Source organism: Rhododendron vialii, chromosome 1a (genome assembly GCF_030253575.1).
Source record: "Rhododendron vialii isolate Sample 1 chromosome 1a, ASM3025357v1".
Taxonomy (NCBI): Eukaryota; Viridiplantae; Streptophyta; class Magnoliopsida; order Ericales; family Ericaceae; genus Rhododendron; species Rhododendron vialii.
The window spans coordinates 3,888,674-3,910,284 of record NC_080557.1 but is presented as its reverse complement, the minus strand read 5'-3'; the positions used below and the strand labels follow the sequence as shown (position 1 = coordinate 3,910,284).

The window sequence follows — 21,611 nt, the reverse complement described above, 5'->3', positions numbered from 1 at the left end:
GTAAAGGTGGATCAAGAATCTAAAAGAAAAATATACATGCAGGTATTGCAATTTTTTACTTTCATTTATGTTCTCGATTTTCCACTCATATCGACTATTTACACGTAGAGTTACATGCCTTGTGCATTCTTTTTTATTTGTGGCCATGTGATGATGTGTTCATCTTTCATCTGGACATATATTCTTCCCTTCTTCTCATGATATATGATTTTTTGTTAGAGTAACCTCAACATCTTTCTAATAGAAATAGTTAGTCAAATTATCAACCAAACTATCCATAGGTAAGTGTTTACAAAAAAGTATGTGGGGTTGGCAAGGCACGCAATCTTAGGAATGATACACTCCCTCATGCACTAGGTTGGGCGGTTTTCTTTTCCCAACATTTAATCATGACCTTCAAGTTTGTTTTCGTTTCTCCATGCGTTTGTAAAAATGACCAAAAGAAATTGGGTCGGTTCATGTGATCCACTACAATGATAAAGCTCACTCTTTCAAAGCTCTCTATAGCAGGGTTGGTTTGACCCCTGTCCGGTATACACTTTGCAACATTTATATATATATACATATACATATACATACATACATACATACATATATGCCATGAAAATTAAGTTCATTTTTAGCAAAGACACAAAAATTAAATTCATCACTACCAAGAAACCTTGCTGATCAGCAAACCTAAATATACTTGTGTTTGGTTTGCCTATAGTATGAGTTACTCTAAATTTGGATCTGCCCCAATATCGTATTTACACTAATTTAACTTGTGCCCTAAAACAGATAATAAAGCTTGCATTCTTACCCATAGCTAACCATGGTTAGCCAGAGTGGGAGCAGCTGCTGGCAGAGTGGGAGTAGCAACTGGTAAAGCAGGAGCCCGTCGAACATAAGCAGCACGTGGAGCACAAGCAGTGGCCTGAAGCAAAAATCATTAGTAAATAGTAATGCTTTATTTGTTCGTTTTGGGATTCTAGATTTAAACTTTTCTCTCTAAGCCGGAGAGATGATTTCCTTTCTATAACCCTTCCCATCGGGCTGGGCCGAGTCCTTTTATAATGGATTTGAAAAGTCTACTTACACAAATAACTTAAGCACATACTACAGCGATTTTTTACTGGACTTGTCTCAGATCTCGTAAAGATGATCCAAACCGTTCAATCCTCTGTATGTCACCCTCGATGGAGTGTCAATGCTACATAGGATAAAAATGAGACTGGTTTCCCTATCCTAGTTTTCTTATTGGAAATTCGCCCATTTTTTTCCTTAATATGATTGGTTTCAACTTTAAATTTGCAGGTGTTGGTGCTGCTGGTATGCTATTCCATAGAGGAAAAAAGGTTATCTTTTGGGTGGTCTTGTGTTTGTTTTATGTTTTGAGTACTGAGAATCTGACATGTCAGTTTAAGAACTACGCATTTTTTTTTTTTGGAAAACATTGCGTTCTTTTTTCACGGTTTCACTCAATTGAGATTCGATCACAGTTGACTGCAGACGCCTTGAGGTTTGTGGGCAACAAGAGCAAGGGCAGTGTTAAACTCCCTTTTGCAGGTGAGGCACGTCCACGACAGCATTCTGTGATCTAATTGGGTTAGGGTTTATGGAAACTGGATCTGATTGGGTTAGGGTTTCTGGAGACTAGATCTGATTGGAGGGAGTCGGTGGTAGTGGTGACCGGTGAGTGGGAAAAGTGATAAGCCCTCAATAGTGTAAATAAATGGGCTTATCGATCCCAATTTTGTCACTCTCACGTGGGTAACTGATTGTGTAACTGTAATGAGATTTTGAGTACTACCATCATGGAGAAAAAGTGACTCCTAATATTCTTGCGAATTCTTCTTCTTCTTTTCCTTATGGTACTTCAGAATAAAGTGTGAATTCTTCTAACATGGGGCAACAAATTACGATCAATAATATATGGTCAAGCAAATTTTTTAACAGCATTGTTTCGCCATTTATTCCTTAATTCGGTGGAATAGGCTTCAACCAAATTTTGCAAGTTTTTTTTTTTGGGGGGGGGGGGCGCTTCTACTTGATTCAATTTCTATATTTGATTTGCTTTCAAGTTAGTTGGTAGTCATGACCTATAAAATCTATGCACATCGGCCCATGTACTAGCATTTATAATTTAATTTATTCGCTTAAAAAAGTTGATGAATGGTATTTGATATCAATTATGAATAATCACTTATTTAGTTAGTTTTTCTAGCTTATTTGACAAAAAACAAAAATGAGATAGAGTTAGCACTAATTGCGATTTTCTAGCTTATGAATAATCTCCACTCTTTTTTTTTTTTACTATTTGAAGCTGTAAAAACACGTTTTACAAAAAAAAAAAACCACTTAACTGAAAGGTGCTTCTATAGAATGATTGAGTGGTCAAATATCTAGACATTTATAGTTGAAATAATAAGTCATTTTTCACTTTATTTAACGAACAGTTTTAACTTTATTCTAGCTTATATAAAGCTGCACTAAACAAATCTACAAGATATTTTAGAATTTTGAAGTAAATAATCAGTGCATTTTGGTAAGTAACATTAAATTGCTATTATTAGGCTATAATCACAAAGTGAAGAATTAAGGCTGGTCAAAATCGCAAAGTCAAGAATTATGGCCGAAAAATTTGGGAAGACAAAAATAGCAGCAAAAATGGGAAATTTCTCGCACAAAAATGGGAAATACCCCCTCTGCCAATGCCTCCAGGCTCCACAACACTCGAACCTCAAGCATTAGTGGCATTTCACCGTCTCTCTTGAGCTATTGCTTAGTTCTCCTTTCCATGGCATCAAATCTTTTCATCCTGTGGAAGAGACGAGCCACAGTACCTCTCTCACTTCCGCCGGGCCCAAAACCATGGCCCTTCGTCGGGAGCCTCCCAGAACTTCTAAAAAACAAGCCCACGTTCCGCTGGGTGCACAAAATGATGGAGGAAATGAACACCGAAATCATGTGCATCCGTCTAGGGAATGTCCACGTGATCCCCGTCACCTCCCCCGAAATTGCCATCGAGTTCCTGAGAAAACAGGACGCTGTTTTCTCATCCAGACCAGTTGTCCTATCGGCGGAACTCACGAGCAGAGGATATCTAACAACGGTCTTAGCTCCGTTGGGAGAACAATGGGAGAAAATGAGGAGAGTCCTCTCTTCCGAGGTTCTCTCAGCAGCAAGGCGTCGGTGGCTTCAGGGCAAACGAGCAGAGGAAGCCGACCACCTCGTTAGGTTTGTGTATAATCAAGCCACGGACTCGGCTACCGCGGGTGTGGTGAACGTGAGAGCCATTGCCCGACAGTTTTGCGGGAATGTGATAAGGAAGATGGTTTTCGGCAAGAGATTTTTTGGGAAGGGAAGGGCTGATGGAGGGCCGGGGGTTGAGGAAGAAGAGCACGTGAGTGCATTGTTCACAATTCTCCAATACCTATATGCCTTTTGCGTGTCTGATTATTTTCCATGCTTGCGTGGCCGTGTTGATTTGGATGGTCATGAGAAGTGTTGACTTTTGAGGCCATGTTTTGGCTCCATCCTATACAAATGCAGATTTGCATTTACTCAGAAGATTTGGCGTGGGTTGCATTGAATGCAATTCATTCTCCCATGTGGGTGATTGAAGTCAAAGATTGGCAGCCTATGAAGATTTCTCAAGCCACGCTCAAATCAGGAAAAATCTCAGGCGTGGATTTGCATTGATCCTCGCATGGCCATGAACAGTGAAGTTTGCACAGCCTATAAAATTCGAGCTTTGCTCCATGTTTTTGTATCTCTCTTGAGTGAGAGACCAGAGAGTGGGAAATCAGAAACGTATCTGATTTTGTATCAGTTTGAGAGAGTGTGAGTTTGAGTGATTTGTAATCCTCCTCCTCCTAAATATAATCTGGCTGCCCCCCGTGGACGTACCCGATTTTGGAGAACCACGTAAATCTTTGTCTCTGTGTTTGTGTGTGTGTTTGTGTTCTGGTTTGATCCTTAGTTTCCGCAACAATTGGTATCAAAGCATTTGGTTACCAAGAACACAAACTCTGTTTCGGCTCTGTTTTCCGTTTCTGTCCAGAAAATTACAGTCACGGAATTCTGATCAAAAACTCAGTTTGATCACTGAGTCTCGTGCGTCTCTCCGAGACGATTCCAACGCACCAAGGCCCGTCGCGAACCGAGCACCACAGAAGCAGAACGCTCCGTTCGACGGCGGCGTGTTCACCGCGAGTTCTGTCCAGATAGAACCCAGTTCCGAAAAGTGATCGGAAATTTTTTTTTGATCAAAGACCCAAATTCGGATTGTTGAGACGATCACAACGGTGGTCGGAACGTCGCCGGAGGTGGCCGGAGGAGCGAGCACGCGCCGGTCAAAGGTGGGGCGTGCGGAGCGCGTCAGATCTGCGCGCGCGCGTGGATAGCGCACGCTGGCACGCGGAGAGCACACGCTGGCGTGTGGAGAGCGTGTGCCGGTCAACGCCACATGGGCAGTCAACGCTGACTAGGCGATGAGTCAGCGGCCCAGTCAGCAGCCACGTCATCGAACACGTGGCGGTGCCACGTCAGCAAGAAGGGTCCCATTTTGGTGACACGTCAGCGGTCAACTGTCCACGTCAGCCGGTCAACGATGACGTGGCAGTCCAGTCAGCGGTACAGTGGCTGGTCAATGGTCAAACTGCCAGATTATTTTTTTCTGTGATTTCGGAGGCGTCCGAACTCCGTTTTGCGCCCGTGAGTAGTCGATTTTGACTATCTCGACGTTCCAGATCCAACCCCGTGCCCCGTTTTTCGAGTTTCCGTTCCGAAAAAATCTGTTGGGAGTATTTTCAGCGGTAAAACTCTCGTTTTTGACTTCGTTGGATGTCCAGCATTGACGAGGAGAGCCCTAGTGTTGTTTCTTCAACACCTATGGACAAATCATCAGATAAGAAGACTTCAGACGAGCCCTCGGTCAGTTCCTACATGAGGAGGAGCTCGGTTTCGAATGCCAAATTCGAAGTGGATAAGTTCGATGGCACAATTAACTTCGGCATGTGGCAATGCGAAGTTTTGGATATTCTAAATCAACAAGATTTGGAATTCACTTTGGAGGATCGTCCTGAGGATATGTCCACCTCCGATTGGGACAAGCTTAATCGGCAAGCTTGTGGCACGATCCGTCTTTGTTTGTCCAAAGACATCAAGTATTCCATCATGAGGGACAATTCAGCCAAGGAGTTGTGGCAGAAATTAGAGAGCAAGTACATGACGAAGAGCATAGAGAACAGACTCTACCTGAAGAAGAGACTGTATCGTTTTCAGTATCAACAAGGTGCGTCAATGAACGAACATCTAAATAGTTTCAATAAAATTTTGGCCGATTTGCAAAACCTTGATGTTAAAATTGACGATGAGGATAAGGCACTTTTGTTGATAAATTCTTTGCCTGATACATATGACCACTTGGTTACTACCTTACTGTATGAAAAAGATGAAATTCGTTTTAATGACGTTTGCTCTACTTTGATTAACAACGAGGTACGGAAGAAGGATCAACAAGTTCATCGAGATCCCTCTTCATCAGCACTATCAGTAAGGGGAAGGACTGAATCGAGGAATAGACAGTCCGGGAGGAGACAGTCCAGGTCCAGGTCAAAAGGCAAATCAGCTGAAAGGAATCAGAAATCCGGTGACAGGAAGCAGATTGCAAAGGATGAGTGTGCTTACTGTCATGAAACGGGGCACTGGAAGAAGGATTGCCCCAAAATCAAGGAACAACAACAACAACGAGCGAATGTTGCAAGAGGAGAGGTTGACGACTTGGCGTCAGCCTTGATTGTTTCATCAGACACGAATTCAGATGAATGGATTCTGGACTCGGGATGTACCTACCATATGTGTCCCCATCGGGACTGGTTCTCAAACTTTCAGGAGATTGACGGTGGCGTAGTTTTGATGGGCAACGACAATGCCTGCAAAACTCAGGGGATAGGTACAATCCGACTCAAGTTGCGCAACGGTACAACCAAGCTTTTGACAGATGTCCGGTATGTCCCGGATTTGAAGAAAAATTTGATTTCTCTTGGAACCTTGGATGCAAAAGGTTACAAGATTACTTTAGAAGGTGGAGCCCTGAAAGTAACCCATGGTGCATTAGTGGTCCTGAAAGGCACTCGGAGGGGAAATTTATACTTCCTCGACGGGCGCACAGTTACAGGAGGAGTAGCCATCTCCAACAGCAGCTCAGATGATGCTACAGATGACATTTCCCGACTCTGGCACATGCGCCTAGGTCATGCCGGAGAGAAAGCTTTACAAGGATTGGTGAAGAAAGGTCTCCTAAAGGGGGCCAAGACAGGGAAGTTTGGATTCTGTGAGCACTGTGTTCTGGGCAAACAGACCAGGGTCAAATTTGGCACCGCAGTTCATCGTACGAAGGGTATTCTGGATTATGTTCATTCAGATGTTTGGGGGCCCACAACGACAGCAACTTTTGGTGGCAAACGGTGGTTTGTCACGTTTATTGATGATTTTTCACGGAGAGTATGGGTTTATCCCATGAAACGCAAGGACGAGGTCCTTGACACCTTCCTTCGTTGGAAGCAGAGGGTGGAGACTCAGACTGGCAGAAAAATCAAGGTACTTCGGTCAGACAACGGTGGTGAGTATACTTCAGATCCCTTTCTCAAAATCTGTCAGGAGGAGGGGATAGTCCGACATTTCACCGCCGCGAAGACTCCACAGCAAAATGGAGTTGCAGAGAGGATGAACCGTACTTTGGTGACTAAGGTGCGGTGTATGTTGTCCAACGCCGGTTTGAGCAAAGTATTTTGGGGAGAGGCAGTCGCCTATGCCTGTCAGTTGATCAACAGGCTACCGTCAGAGGCACTTGGCGGACGGACTCCCATGGAGGTATACTTTGGTCAATCTTCGATTGATTACGATCGGCTGCATGTATTTGGTTGTCCTGCTTATTTTCATGTCACAGAATCTAAGCTGGATCCTCGAGCTAGGAAGGCTATATTTGTTGGCTTTACTCCAGGTGTAAAGGCCTATAGACTCTGGTGCCCGGAGTCTAAGAAGATTATTACCAGCCGAGATGTTACTTTCGATGAGTCGGCCATGCTTCAAACCAACTCTCGAAAGGTTAACACCATTCCAAGGTGTTCAGATCAGGTGGAGCAGTCAGAGCAGGTGGAGCTAGAGGTTCCTGTAGTTCAAGTTCCTACCATTTCGCCACCACAGGAGCACCACAGTGATGTTTCAGATTCGAGTTCTGAGTCTGATGATGTTTCAGTTCCCGAGGCTATAGCGCCAACACAGTCTATTGCTACTAGCCGTCCGAGGAGGGAGATTCGAAAACCTGCCCGATATGATGGTATGGTTGCATACGCCCTTCCGGTTATCACAGGTGTTCCGAATACGTATAGGGAGGCCGTTTCAGGTTCTGACAGTTCTCAATGGAAGCAGGCTATGAATGAGGAGATGAGTTCTCTTCACAAGAATAAGACTTGGGAGCTGGTACCACTTCCCAAAGGGAATAAAGCAATAGGATGCAAATGGGTCTACGCCAACAAAGAGGACAGTTCGGTCAAGGGTGGTGTTAGACATAAGGCCAGATTGGTGGCAAAGGGTTATGCTCAGCGCGAAGGGATTGACTACAATGAGGTCTTCTCTCCAGTGGTGAAGCATGCATCGATTCGCATTCTATTATCTTTGGTTGCGCAGTACGACCTCGAGTTACAGCAACTCGATGTTAAGACTGCATTTTTGCATGGCGACTTGGACGAAGAGATCTATATGTCACAACCAGATGGTTTCAAGGTCTCTGGAAAGGAAAATTGGGCTTGCCGTCTTCGCAAGTCACTATATGGCCTAAAGCAGTCGCCACGACAATGGTACAAGAGATTTGATCAGTTTATGGCTACGCAGAGGTATACTCGCAGCAGTTTTGACCATTGTGTTTACTTTCGTAAACTTCGGGATGGTTCCTTTATCTATTTGCTCTTATATGTTGATGATATGCTAATTGCATCTAAGAGCAAGGTGGAGATTTCTCGGTTGAAGGCACAACTGAGTTCAGAATTCGAAATGAAAGACCTTGGAGAAGCAAAGAAGGTCATTGGGATGGAGATTCAGCGCAACAGGAAGCAGGGCACAGTTTGCTTATCGCAGACTCAGTATCTAAAGACTGTACTCCAACGGTTTGGCATAGATGGCAAAGCTAAACCCGTTAGTACACCGTTAGCCCCGCACTTTAAGCTCAGCGCTTCGATGTCACCTCGTACTGATGCGGAACGAAAACAGATGGCCCAAGTTCCGTATGCCAACGCTGTGGGATCCTTGATGTATGCAATGGTATGTACCAGACCCGATATTTCACACGCTGTCAGTATGGTTAGCAGATATATGCATGATCCAGGAAAGGGTCATTGGCAGGCCGTGAAATGGATTCTCAGATACATTCAGGGAACAGTTAATGTTGGCCTAAAATTTGGGAGAGATCAGAAATTTGGTGATCAGCTTGCAGTTGGTTATGTAGATTCAGATTACGCTGGTGATCTGGATAAGAGGCGGTCAATTACTGGTTATGTTTTCACTATGGCAGGAGGACCAGTTAGTTGGCGTTCGACTTTACAGTCCACGGTTGCACTATCTACTACGGAGGCTGAATATATGGCGGTGACTGAGGCCATAAAAGAAGCCATCTGGTTGCAGGGTTTGATTGGTGATTTGGGTGCCAAACAGGAGCACATCAATGTCTATTGCGATAGTCAGAGTGCCATTCATTTGGCAAAGAATCAGGTGCACCATACCAGGACAAAGCATATAGATGTCCGTTTTCACTTTGTTCGGGAAATTCTAGAAGAAGGGGACATATTGCTTGAAAAGATTGCCACTGCAGACAACCCAGCTGATATGTTGACAAAGGTTGTTACTGGGATCAAGTTCAATCATTGTTTGGACTTGATCAACATCTCTCCGGTTCAGAGCGCCTAAGGGCGCATTGGGGGCAGCATCGGATCTTGGAGAATTGTCGCCAAGGTGGAGATTGTTGACTTTTGAGGCCATGTTTTGGCTCCATCCTATACAAATGCAGATTTGCATTTACTCAGAAGATTTGGCGTGGGTTGCATTGAATGCAATTCATTCTCCCATGTGGGTGATTGAAGTCAAAGATTGGCAGCCTATGAAGATTTCTCAAGCCACGCTCAAATCAGGAAAAATCTCAGGCGTGGATTTGCATTGATCCTCGCATGGCCATGAACAGTGAAGTTTGCACAGCCTATAAAATTCGAGCTTTGCTCCATGTTTTTGTATCTCTCTTGAGTGAGAGACCAGAGAGTGGGAAATCAGAAACGTATCTGATTTTGTATCAGTTTGAGAGAGTGTGAGTTTGAGTGATTTGTAATCCTCCTCCTCCTAAATATAATCTGGCTGCCCCCCGTGGACGTACCCGATTTTGGGGAACCACGTAAATCTTTGTCTCTGTGTTTGTGTGTGTGTTTGTGTTCTGGTTTGATCCTTAGTTTCCGCAACAAGAAGACCATCAGAACGGCCATTGCAAGCGTGGCAAGATATCAAGATCCTGAGATTGACGAGAGGATCAAAGGTTGGACAGAAGGTAGTAGGACCGAGCAAGAGGACTTCCTCGACGTCCTCATTGGCCTTAAAAGGAAAGATGGTAGCGCCTTGCTCTCACCAGAAGAGATCAAAGCACAAATAGTTGTAAGCTCTCTCTCTCTCTCTCTCTCTCTCCCCCAATTATCTGCCTCATTCGGTTCCCCTCCACCCAAAAAAAAAAAAAAACCGAGAGCGAAAAGCCCAACCTTACACTCGAAAACCACACTACACATGAAGAGATTATGAGGTAGGTTTTTTCATCATGTCATTTTGGTATCAATACAAATTTATAAAACTTTAGAGTTAACTACGACTCCGAAGAACAAGTGTTAAGGCCGAATAGCATTCAAGGGGATTGAATAGCTGAGTAAGGTTAAATTCAATTAATTTTTAAATTCATTCAAGATAAGACAGCTAGAACTAGATTAAACAAAATAATAAAAGTGGCAAAAAGCTAAAGAAGAGAAGTTTTGGGTTTCGAATCCACCACCATTGCATAAAGAAGTTATATATAAATCCGGTTAATGTTCATATCAATTAAGATTAGTTCTAGGGTTTGCAATCCCTATCAATAATCGTCACGAAGATTATTACGATTCTTCGATCGGGCATACGATCTTAGGCTGGACACGACTCATCTCCAATCATAATCTATCTTAATCACCCCAATCACGTACTAATTAGAACCATTGCATGACTATATTGAGCTAGATTAATTTCCTTGAACAACAAGTATATATCCAAGACTTCTAAACCTTCTAGCATTGTATTAATTTCTTCCTCTATTTCTCACTTGGGCTTTCCTAATTGCAACCGGATTCGGCTTTGTGTCTTTAAACCTCCAAATTAAGGCCCATTTCATGCAAATGGCTCCGGTGATCTCTGTAATAACATGGGGCTTCTTCCCAGTCTGTCCTGTGTGAGTGGATTCTGCTCCACCGGGTCCTTACGCACAAATGCCCATAATTACTTTTCCCACCAAGTCCTTCCCCACGCACGCCCAGCTGGAGACTCTCCCTCTCTTTTCTCTCTTTCCCTCACACGCGCATGCACATGTAGAAATTGTCCCCTCTCTCCCTCTCTTTCTCTCTCCTCTCTCTTCCCCTCGCACGTGGTCCCCCCCCCCCCTCGCTCTCTCTCTCTCTCTCTCTCTCTTTCTCTCTCACATCCGTAGTTTCCTCTCTCATCCAAATTTCTCTCCCTCTCTTCTCTCTCTTCTCTTTCCTTTTTATATTTTACAATTTAAAACTTATAATGTCTATAACTTTTTTTTAGCATATCTAGCTTTTATAAGATTTATATTTTACTATTTATAGAGCTCTATCTATTGAGATCAATATTGAATATAAAATTATAAAAAATTAAACTTTTATTTTCCAATGTTTGATTTATTTTGTTTAAATTTGTAATTAACAATCTAAATTTGCAATTAATAGTGTTAAAACTAATAATTAATAGTTTAAATGCATAATTAATTATGTTAAATATAATTTTATTTGTTTTATTTTGTTCAAATTACTCCCTCCATCCCAAAATATTTGTTCGGTTCGCAAAACGGAGTCTTAAAAATAATACAATTTTTGCAAGAAAAATTCAAAAGTTTTTTAACAACTTACTAGATATCAATGAATTCTATTAATTCGTGAAAAAAGTTTAAATTTTTTCTTTAAAAAATTTTCATTTTTTTAAGTTATCATTTTCCGGACCGGACAAACAATTTGGGACGGAGGGGGTAGATTTTAAGGTTAAAACACTGATAATTAACAAATAAAATTAGGGCTTTTGGAGTTTTAGGAATTGAAATTACTGCTAATTAATAGTTAAAAATTAGAATTTAGGGTTATAGTTTGGGGATTGAAAATACTGTTAATTAACAATTAAAAAGGTCAATAGCTTTTTTCGTAAGGTCAATAGCTTTTTTCGTAAGGTGGGACTCTTATTTCCATAAGGTGGGTTCTCACATAGGGTACGTTTGTGGTTTATGGTTTAGAGTTTTTTGGGTTTAGGATTTAAGGTTTGGCATTGAAAACACATCTAATTAACAGTTACAATTGGGATTTAGGGTTTTTAGAATTAGAATTTTGGGATTGAAAACACTGCTAATTAACATTACTGGTAATTAACAATTAAAATTATAATTGTATGATTTGGAGATTAAAAATACTACTAATTAATAATTAAAAGGCAATTAAAAATTAGCATTACTGATAAAGTTATAGACATGGATAATATAAGTTATAGCGTTTTTAAAGTTTGCAAAAATAAAAAATAGGAACCTACACACAAAAAATAATTTTTATGTTACAGAATTTCACAATTGATATGGGGCTTTTTTCATAGATCTTTTTTGAGTAGATTTCAAAATTATTATGTTTTTCAAAATTGGATAAGCAAAATTAAAACTATGACTATTTAAAAATGGAAAATTTTAAAATCAACTCAATAGGCTGACAATAATGAGTGTATGAATGTGTATTAAAGAGTATATAAAGTACACAAAAATATATGTTTTTCTTGTCTTTTAAGGTGTTTATTGTCAGCTCAGCAGGCTGACAATAACAAAATCTTTTAAAAATTTTGAGATTTAAAGAGGAGAGATAGAGGGAGGGGGGAGGGGGATCAGGATTCCTGGATTCAACTGGTAGTACTTTTTCTCGTGAATAATTCTACCTCCACACCTAAAACACACAACCAAATACACATCTACACACACAAGTGCGTGGGCCCCGCTCACGCACTTATGTGTATGAGTGTGTGTTTAGGTGTGTTTAGATGTGGTTCTAGAATAATTGTTCTCTAGTGTATGTGGGGCCCATGCACTTGTGTGTATAAGTGTGTATTTAGGTATGGTCCTAGAATAATTGCTCTCCATATATATATATGTACAGAGAGAGGGGCGGGCGGATATGCTGAGACCAGTTGGGCATTAGCATTAAATGCTGGGCACATGCATAGAGAGGCGCGTGGATAATTTATAGACAGTACCTAGTGGGAAAATGCACTTATGCTGAAAGGACTTGCTGAGCTACCATTTTTAAAAGTCGGAGCGGCCCATCATTTTTTAAGGCTCCGTTCCGAAAACTTTCTTAAAAAATAAGTACTTATTTTGCCACTTTTTATTCAAAAAATAAGAAGGGTCATTCCACAAAATTCAAATAAAAAAGTTCCTTTCACATTTTTAAACTCAAAAATAATGTAAATGAAAAAAAAATTCAATTTTTTTTGCACCGTATTAAAGATCTCAATGAGATCTATCAAACAAGATCCATAATGATAGGAAAATTATTTGCGTAAACACATGATTTTTGAGCTTGAAGTTGCTTTATACAAAAAATAAGACTGTTGCTATGATAATGGGCGCCGGGGGAGGAAAATCGTACCGGCGGCCGTGCCGGGCCGTCTCCGAACACCGGACGGCCGATCCGAGCCGTCCAAAAATCATATATACACGGAAAAGGGGTGCTCGGATCAAGCACCCTACACACCTCGGATGCCGTTGATTCCCGCGAAGGCCCCCTCGATTTTTTTTTATAGAATTTTTGGACGGCTCGGATCGGCCGTCCGGTGGCCGGAGACGGCCCGGCACGGCCGCCAGTATGATTTCCCTCCCGGCGCCCATTGGTACCTATATAAATTCTTCCAAAATAAGTAAAACCCTTCTTATTTTCCGAAACAACCCTTCTTATTCAACAAAAAATAAGTTCTTAACTTGTTTTCTTAACTTGTTTCCGGAACCCAGCCTAAGAATATTGGAAAGGGACCAAAGTAGGTCAACATCTATTGAGAACTCTTTATTTCATCGGAAAAAAAAAATATTAATCAAAGAAATATAATTACAAAGATTAAAAGAAAACGGGGAGAAGACATCACAACCAAAGGCTTACCGTAGAAACTTTATATCCATCTCAAAATCAATTGGCAATGAGTGAAGAGGTCCCAGTTGTTATTAAATGATCACTCATTCTATTCTCAAGCAATGTGAGACTTTATATCTTAACATCCCCCCTCACTTGCAGCCGCTTTTGAGGTCTGTCACGTGTGGCTACTTTTGGGTCTTATCATCGCGCAGCCTTTTTGCTGGTCTGTCATCGCAGGGTGTGGATTGAAATTTTTTATAAAATGTGGGGTGGAATGGATTTCGCTCTAATACCATGTAGAAATTTTATATCTATCTCAAAACCAATTGGCAATGAGTGGAGATGTTCTAACTATTATTAAGTGATTACTCATTCCACTCCCAAGCAATGTGAGACATTATATCTTAACACCTACATTCAACACAAGGTTGACACCTAACCGAAGACAATCATATATATGCCACCCGCTATCAGGAAAAAAGGTCGGCGAGAAGCCAACCATAAGCGAAAGTACAATAACATCTATTGAGAACTTAACGAATATAAATCAAGGGACCTTCACGTGTACATTTTGGCACTTAATATTATTACTAGTTTTTATAGACTGCCAACATACAACTACAGCAACGTTGCTTGTAAAACAGGAAATCTAAAAGTTGAAACACATTTTGTTATCAATTTGCATGTAATAGGAATCAATACAATGTCATAAATGTGTAGCTGTTTAATTTGTAGGTATGCACTTGTAAGAGCATCTCCAATGGCAGGTTACATGTGTTACGTATTATACCTACATTATAGCATGAAGCTCAAAATTTCCTTCTTCAATGGTGAGATAAAACGCATGCCATATTTACATGTATTTATATTTGTGCCAAATAAAACACAAGGTATAGCTATTAATATAATTTTGCCCCTTTGTTTCTACCTTTCTCATTATGGGACTCATAAATGACAAATCGAATTGACATATTTTGTGAAAAAAATAGAAAAATGACATGCATCATTGGAGCAACATTAATTGCTATAGCATAGCAATTTGACTCTATTTATTACTATATCATCGCAATAGCGAACCAAATAGCAACTCAGTCGCTAGAGATGCTCTAACTTCTTTTAATTCTATCATTTTTGTATTTCTCTTGGGTCTGCCATCACAAGATGCTAATTTATTGAGGGTTTTTTTTTTTTTCATATTCAAATTTGGATCCAATTCGAAAACTTAATCCAGTAGGTGGAGTGGGCACTTGCCGAGATGATAAATCAACCGGTAACACTTGAAAGAGCCACGGAGGAACTAGACAGAGTGGTGGGGGATTAGAGACTGGTTCAAGAATCCGATCTCTCACAACTCAACTATGTCAAATCATGCGTGAGGGAATCATTCCGCCTCCACCCCGTTGCACCTTTCAATGTCCCCCATGTCTCAAATACTGATGCCACCATTCTTGGTTATTTCATCCCCAAAGGTAGCCACATTTTGCTAAGTCGCCCAGGGCTCGGGCGCAACCCTAGAGTTTGGGATGAGCCACTTCAGTTTAGACCAGAGCGCCACCTGAAAAAAGACGGCTCAAACGTGGTGCTAACTGAACCCGATTTGAAAATGTTGTCGTTCAGCATAGGGAGGCGTGGATGCCCAGCGGTTAATCTGGGGTCCACAATTACAACCATGCTTATGGCTAGGCTCTTGCAAGGGTTTTCTTGGAAATTGCCACCCACCGTGTCCAAGATTGAGTTGAACGAGTCTGATGGAGACCTATCTCTCGCGGAACCACTTCACGCGAAAGCACATCCACGGTTGGCCGAAACCGTGTACCATCAACTTTGAGACTTTTATGGGTGTAAAAATTAAGAATGAGAATAACTTATTCACTTTTTCAAGGGTTTCCTTGAAAAATCAACTCAATTCGATATTTATAGGTGTTCGATTAAATCATCTATCTTTTCATTATCCTGAAATTCAAATGAAAAGTTAGATGATTAAATCGAGCACCTATAGGTATCGGATTAAGTTGATTTTTCACAAGGACCCTTGAAAAAATATTTTACATTTAATAGACAGCTCAGATCGTTTGTGTGAGACCCATAGTGGGCCCCACAACAAATCTGTACATTTTTGCTATGTGTGTAGCATTACTGTCAAAATTCCGCCGACCAAACCCCTTGCTACAAACCTCAAAAGTTTCGCGTACATTCATGTTTTTCCAAATGATACTTTCATATGCGGCGATTGATGTTCTTCCAATAGTCACAAGAACCCACAACAGATTTTCCATAATAGTCTGAATATAATAGATCCATTAAAATGAGTCAAAAAATGGTTCCTGTGCCCCTTGGCAGTTAGCACAAACTAACTAATCGTTTCTCCTCCATCAATAAATAAGGAATAATTAGCATCAATATTCAATATACTCCTAGTATTTTTTTATTTTTATTTTTGTCAGGCAATATACATTAACGGGGGTTAGTGGAGGGTGTTAAGATTAGCACAGGGGGGTTCAGAGGCTATCCATAGCCCTGGCTCCCAAAGCCCGGTCCCTCGTGGGACACCAACTTTGGTCACCACTAGGGGGAGGGAGATGAGTTAGGTGTCATTCCGCTTTCTTTTTAATTCTTCTTTTTAAAAAAAAAAGTAATTTCAAGTTCAAATATAATGAAAATGAAAAATAATTTTTCAATTTTTTTTGCACTATTTAAAAGATCTCAATGAAATCTATCAAATAAGATTTATATCGGTAGGAAAATTATTTACGTAAACACATAATTTTTAAGTTTGAAATTACATTCTTTTTCAAAAAGTACTTTCAGAAAGAAACTAGAACAGGGCCTTGCCAACTTCACTAGAAGTGATTCTCCAATATACTCCTGGTATAAACATACGGAATTCTACTAGTATTTGAAACACGGTGTCCATAACCAATGGGATCTTCATATGCACACTACATGCTTATATACATGTGTGTGTGTGTTGTTCTGAGTCAGAAATGGTTCAAACAACGGGAATAGCAAATATGAGATTTTGGACAAATTCATTCTTTATTTATTTGGAAAAATGAAGTTGACAATAAACTTGGCAAAAAGAGATCAACGTGTTGACAAGTGACCGAGGTTGTGAATATATACCATTGTTTGGTGAATGCATGTTGTGCACAACTTAAAATTACTCACCATCCATATAACACTTTCCTCACCTCTTATCAGTAGAACCTTAATGTAACACCCCAACCCACAAGCACCCAAAACGTAAAAATTAAATTTGTAAAACTTAGATGTATTAACTTGGATCCTCAAATACTTTTATTTTAAAATCAACCACTCGACGCAAAAACTTCGCTTCCAAAACTCCCACGCACACATAGATGATTTTCCCATGTCAATTACCAAAAATTCACCACCCAAGACTTAAGCCACTCCCCCTGGCTCTCTTTTTTTTTTCCTCCCCCACTGCTTCCTTTTTACATAATATATAGAAACTCAAATGTACGTGTGTCCCCATGCACATACCCCACGTAGACATATAACACCACCTCATTCATCCATATTTCCTTGTTCCAATTCTTCTCTCTTTTAAGTCTTAACATTTACCACGTATAAGACAAACTCCCTCCTCCAAAGATATACAAGGAAACATAAATATCCATTACACACACCACATGACCTCAAGTGCACAAATCCACGTGACCAAAATCTGTCTTTTGTGCAATTTAGACATTTTCTTCTCTAATCTCTCTTAACTTACCATTTTCTTTATACTTGTAAATGCATTCAAAGCACCACTTAAAACCCACCATTTGCATAAATAATCATAGTATTCAAAATTCGGGTATTACACTTAATTAAGGGGATGAGGAATGCCATGCACCCTCCTAAAAAAGAGCTTTTCATTAAGATTGATCGTTTCATAAGAATAATGTCTCTCAGAGATTATACGCTATAGTCTAAGTATTTCATGAATAATAACTTCACAATTTTTACATAAAAAGAAATGTAGAGAATGGGAATAATATTTGGGGAGAAAACCTATTGGGTATCATGCTGAGAGGGAGGGAGTGGTTCTGAAAAACTAATGCGCATCGTATGATGCCTATTGTGTCAATAGAAGTGCACATAGTTTGGATCGTAGTAAGGCTACAAACAAGCCAAATCTAGTCAAGCTTTGAAGTATCTCAAACCGAGCTTCGAGGTGACTCGCTAAAAATTAATTAAGCTCATGCTCGAATAATTGAGCTCAAACTCGAGCTTGTTAGTGTTTTATACTACTATTCCATAGAAGAGTAAAAATAGCAACTATGTTAGTATTAGAATATGCCCAAAATTATGCCTCTTTCACTGAACAAGTCCAAAATTATGTCTTACGAACTAAGCTGGAACAAGTCTACCAAGCTTCAAGTAGCCTAGAGTTTCTTGAGAGTAACTCGGTTAATCTACAACCCAATGCATTATGGAATAGTAATCAAGGAACACGCGAACACATTTCCAAACACAGTGTCACATATAAACCAGAATGAATACATGGCGTCGACAGATCGAATACATTCACAACCACCATCTCTCCATGTAAGCTTGGAAAGGACCAAATCAGTAGGATCTACTCTCTGCATGAGTTGCTCTAAACAGATCCAGCAATACTACATACGCATAAAAACTTAGGCTATTTTTGTCAAAAAAGAAAAAAGAAGAAGTTAGGCTATGAAACTCAGGACGTGATTAAAATCGGAAATTGCTTAGTTCATTTGGAAATAGAAGTGTCCAGGACCATCCAACATGTGTAGGTCAATTTCAAACACCTTTGTGTACAGATGTGTCTCGGGACATCTGGATCGGTAACTTTGCTGGTTAAAAACTAAACCAGAAGGTAAAGGATCTCCCAACTCATAAAAACATGTGTTCATAACCACAAGCATGCAGGACCGTGTTAATAGATTGAAATATTCCAATCAATCCTTTACTTTTCACATCTGTACAGGAGAGGGATGAGATCGTGTATAACACCAGAAGATAACGAGTGTTCAGGATATGAACGGAAATGCAGATAACAGAGTACTATTAGCTTTCATTTTCAATCTGGAAACCATTAAACCAAGATGCAAGAGGAAATTACTTTTTTGTAGGAAACGCAGACTACAGAGTATTATGTGGCTAGTGTATGCTCATGGTTGTAAGGGAACTTTTTTTTGTACAACATCTCGCTAGTATTTTGTAGGAATCTGAAATCTAGTGCATCCTGCAAGGCACAATTACGGTCGTCCATAAGTGATTTTGACGATTCGAATTTAAAATAAACTCTTTTGACGATTTTGATTGGTGTTGTGGACCTCTCCAGCGGCTCAAAACTCGACCGGACTAGACATTAAAAAAGCTGGACTGGACCTTTCCCCACTCTATCTATCTTCCATCAAAATTTGGCTAACTTCCCAAACAAGTAACACTTCTCAATTCTCATTCCAGAATGATCCATTTCTCGTAGTCCTTGCCTTACCCAAGACCTACACCGCCCACATGTCAGGTTCTCATCCATCCACGTTGGCCCCAGAAATCTATATATCCAATCTCTTCACCTTATCAACATTCCACGTCCCTAAACCCATAAAAATCTCTCTCTCTCTCTCCTCAAATTGTGAAGAGATGGAAGTGGTGAAGGGTCTGGACCTAAACAGGTACATGGGCCGCTGGTACGAAATTGCCTCATTCCCATCAAGGAACAAGCCCAAGAATGGGACCGACACTAGGGCTACATACACTTTAAGGGATGATGGCACCAGTGGTGGATCCAGAAATTTCACACAAATGGGTCACTTTTTGAGCATAAATTTTACTCCATCTGTCCCTAAATAAATGTCTAGACCGCAAATCTAAATCTCTAAAAAGATGCATTTTATTCGTTAAAAATTTTAATTTTTTTTTCAAAAATCTATAGATATCAATGAGTTTTTTCAAGTTGTAAAAAAATGTTGAATTTTTTTAATAAAAAAATGCATCTTTTTAAAAACCTAAATTTGCCTGCTAAATTTTTTTTTAGGGACGGAGGGAATATAAAGATTCTCACAATCCAATATAATAAGAACGTGAAATAATATAACGAGAACCAAAAATAAAAATATATTGATGTTTTCTGTATTTGTACTTGATAACTTATTACTCCTATACTGTTATTGGTGAAAGAGGTTGCATGTTGGAATTGTGGTAATATTTTCCCAAACCACGTAAACGTTAAAAACAAAAAGTAGAAGGATACTACCGAACCTCGAACCACGACCACACGCGTGGAAAAGGAAGCCCCTACCACTCGAACAAGACTTTTCAGGTATTTTAATATATATTACTTATTTTTGGGTTCACAAACCAAAAAAATCCCGTTAATTTCAGATTGGTCAAGTGACCCATCTGTGTCTTAATTGAATCCGCTCTTGGATGACACCGTGCATGTCCTGAACGAGACTTGGACTGACGGGAAGAGAGGGTCCATAAAAGGGACGGCCTACGAGGCCGACCCTTCTAGCGGAGAGGCCAAGCTCAAGGTCAAATTCTATGTTCCCCCTTCTACACTTTAAGGGATGATGGCACCGTGCATGTCCTGAACAAGACTTGGACTAACGGGAAGAGAGGGTCCATAGAAGGGACGGCCTACAAGGCCAACCCTTCAAGTGACGAGGCCAAGCTCAAGGTCAAATTCTATGTTCCCCCTTCTTGCCCATAATCCCTATTGTTGGGGATTACTGGGTTTTATATCTTAATGGGGATTATCAGTTAAATTTTGATTGGGCAGCCCTTCAAGAAGTATCTTCGGGTATGTTTTTGTAACTATGCATGTTCTTTCTCTACGTTTTTTTTATAAAAAAATTGGATGTCTGGACCAGCTTGTGCGCTCCCCGACAAACTTCGGAGCCCTAAAGTTAGCGATCGGCAAATCTTCCATTAACCAATTAATTTTCTTTTTGTGTTATTTGTCTATTTAGATACTATGCAGAGAGAACCATCTTGACGAAGAGATGTACAATTAGCTAGTCCAGAAAGTCAAAGAGGAGGGTTATGGTGTGAGCAAGCTTCACAAGACAAAGCACATCAATCCCCCACCAGAGGAAGAAGGCCCCAAGGACACCAAGGGCATTTGGTGGATTAAGTCCATTTTAGGAAAGTAGGTATTGCAAAATAGTAGTAGGTAAAGAGTATGTTGAAGCATGGAAATAAAGGGGCTTAAAACCCTTGAGTAGATTCTGTATTTGAAATTTTGAATGTCCTTATCCCACTCAATAATAATTGTTAGAGTTATATAGTTTGTGAATGCTATTTTTATGGTGTAGAAAATTTGTTGGTTTATATTGCACGTAACAAGTGAAAAGAGACGTAGAGAAATGAGAATAATATTTGGAAAGAAACATACTGAGAAGGAGTGGTTCTGAAAACCTATTGGAGCAACCAGTACACAACAATACTGAGGAATGGGTGGTGGTGGAGAATAAGTAGTTACCGGCATGCATGTCCGGAAAGGGCGACATCAAGGGCTATGGTGGTGGTATGGAGAGAGTGTCTGGCGGTGAGGAGAGAGTGGGTGGTGTCAACAAGATGGTGTCTCGTGGTGAGGAGAGTGTGGGTAGGGAGGAGATGGGGTGGCGGACTCTACATTGAATCAAAGAAGGGAAAAAAGCAAGGAGAAGAAGTATAACTAGCAACATTGTGCTACGCCGGTACGGAAACGAATCTGACCGGGCTTCTGTCGGTTAGTTCAGTCGTCTACGCCAAATCGATGGGTAGGGCTGTAAACGAACCGAATCAAGCTGAACCCTGTTAAGTTCGGCTCGGGTTCGTTAAGGTATGAGTTCGGCTCAAGTTCGGCTCGAGTTCGATTTGAGCCTAAACAACTTGGCTTGAGTTCAGCTCGTTAAAATTTTTCAAGGCTCGGGTTCGGCTCGGTTGGGTTCGTTAAGATACTAGTCTAGCTCGAGTTCGGCTCAGGTTCGATTCGAACTTGAACATCTTGGCTCGAGTTTGGCTCGTTAAACTCAAATGAATCGAGCCGAGCCGAATCTAAGCTCGAATTGAGCTCGTCAAAACTCATGTTTGATTCGGCTGAGCTCATTAAACTTAAGCGAACCCAAACTCTCTCATTGATCGTATAGAATTTGGGAGAAAAATAAGTATTGAATTATATATACAACCTTAAAATATTTTACATTTACAAATAGA

General features: G+C 40.4%; 2 pseudogenes; both read left to right on the top strand.

Moving 5' to 3' along the window:
• Positions 1-1,042: 1,042 nt before the first annotated feature.
• LOC131304024 (tryptophan N-monooxygenase CYP79A68-like) lies at positions 1,043-15,333 on the top strand (annotated as a pseudogene).
• A 399-nt stretch (positions 15,334-15,732) lies between these two features.
• LOC131304018 (temperature-induced lipocalin-1-like) lies at positions 15,733-20,580 on the top strand (annotated as a pseudogene).
• Positions 20,581-21,611: the final 1,031 nt, after the last annotated feature.